This window comes from Cryptotermes secundus, unplaced genomic scaffold, assembly GCF_002891405.2.
Source record: "Cryptotermes secundus unplaced genomic scaffold, Csec_1.0 scaffold160, whole genome shotgun sequence".
In the NCBI taxonomy this organism is placed as follows: Eukaryota; Metazoa; Arthropoda; class Insecta; order Blattodea; family Kalotermitidae; genus Cryptotermes; species Cryptotermes secundus.
In genome coordinates this window covers 2,065,483-2,067,450 of record NW_019745080.1, presented here as the reverse complement: position 1 = coordinate 2,067,450, position 1,968 = coordinate 2,065,483, and the positions used below count along the sequence as shown (strand labels likewise).

At 42.7% G+C, this 1,968-nt stretch overlaps 1 protein-coding gene across 4 annotated transcripts in view; it reads right to left on the bottom strand.

The window, feature by feature from the left end:
• The window catches only part of LOC111874882 (protein O-mannosyl-transferase TMTC1), a 339,223-nt gene that overhangs the window by 78,319 nt on the left and 258,936 nt on the right, over positions 1 to 1,968 (bottom strand). The gene's annotated exons all lie outside the window — the stretch shown is intronic.

Sequence of the window (1,968 nt, the reverse complement as noted above, 5' to 3'; positions counted from 1 at the left end):
TATCGAGATATAGCCCGCTATACTAGAAAATATATATATATATATATATATATATATATATATATATATATACAGGGAAAGAAGGGATGAAAGAGGGATAATTCTTGAAAGTTTGGCGAGACTCTCGTAGAGTAGGTCGTGATCTCTTGGGCGGAAGCGACCCACAGTTTCAGAAGTTATGAGATAAATAATTACACGCATAATAAAACCCAAGGAAGGCTTTTAAACATAAGCCTATAAAATTCTATGAACTCTCCGAATGTCTGTCTGAAACGGATAAAAACTCTGTAAATAAAATAAACTTGTATTAAACATATGCAATGCTCGACGTGTCGCCTCGAAGCGGTGCACCACGCTAAACAACAAGGCTTCTCCCTCATTACAAATGTGTAAATTAGAAGATGGGAAATCTCTAGCAATGGGGCGTCTTACCGCCGTGTATCCGGCATGTTAATATAGGTCTACAATTAAAACATTACCGCCATCTTTGAGCCGATTGTCTAGATAATGTTGGACCCTCAACGCCTCACAACCCTATGGGCCTTCACGGACTGTTACAGGAATAGCTTTACTGTTTATTTACTTTACTACAATTAAAACATTAATGTCAGTATTAATGTATCACCCTGTATATATAATGTGGCAGTTTGTGGATCATAAGCTGTGCACACACCATATCCTAATGACGTGTGAAAATTTCGCTTAACCCTACAGAAGTTAAGCGAAATGTGGTTTACTCCTGTATCAAGTTCCAACCAAGTTGAACTAAGTTGACACTCTATAAGGACGAAGGAACTAATACGTGAGGGTTAATGACGCAACGCGAAGACCGCAGAGATATGTTTTGGTCGATTTGGGTCTGTGTTTCAGGCATTTCCTCTACAAGCCACAGTTACCAATACTGTAATCACGCGGTCTGCAGGGAACAGTTCCAGTCTAAGATAGGTAAATTAATACACCGTTAAAACTCTTTTACAAACTAAGTCCATGGGATGGAAATCCTTCTTGACACGGTGGCAGTCACTTCGCCAATCAGAAATTCAACTCGGTTTGTTTCTGCAGATCTATAGCTTCTGGGATATAACGTTGTATAGCCTGCTGAGTCAACCAACGTTTCGGAGGAATATGTCGCCTCCATCTTCATGAGCGAAGAGTGAGCCAGGAGAGAAACCAGCATGTAAAAGATAGCAGGTACAGTTTGGTTTATTCCTTGACTCTAAAGAAGAAAGCGATATGTTCCTCTGAAACGTCGGTTGACTTTGAGCGGTCTGCATGGCGTTATCTAAAAGATATACTGTAATTCTTCAGCTGGAATGCTGTACTCTTGTTAGGGATCAGAGAAAGTGACTCTCCTCAATCTAAGACTGGGGCAAGCGTTAGCGTAGTTAGTTGAGGCACTATGCTACAAGCCGGACGGCCTCGGGTTCGATTTTTGATGAGATGATTAAATTTTTCGATTGACCTAATCCTTCCAGCCGCACTATGGTCCTGGGATCGACACAGCCTCTAACAGAAATGAGTACCAGGAATTTTCCTGGGGGGGGGGGCAAAGGCCGACCGGCGCGTAAGGTTGACAACATTACCGCCATCTGTGAGCCTATTCCCTAAAAATATGGGATCCTCGACATCTCACAACCTTATGGGACACCACGGCCTGTTACAATAATAATTTTACCCCCTTTCTTAAATATTACAAACATAATTTGAATGAAAGTCGTGGCGTAGCTCAGTCAGTTAGTCGCCGGCTTCCTACTATGGTGGGCCGGGTTCAAGCTCCGATTTAGTTATGCGGGATTTGTGGTGGACAAACTGGCACAAGGGCAAGTTTTCTCCGAGTACTTCGGTTTCCCGTGCCAATCTTCGTTCCAACAATTGCTCCACAGTCACCATCATCTGTCATCTGGGGCTGGTACAATAGGCCAGTAGCGTTGCAGTACCAAGTGGACTTAGTCTCACCCTACTACTGCT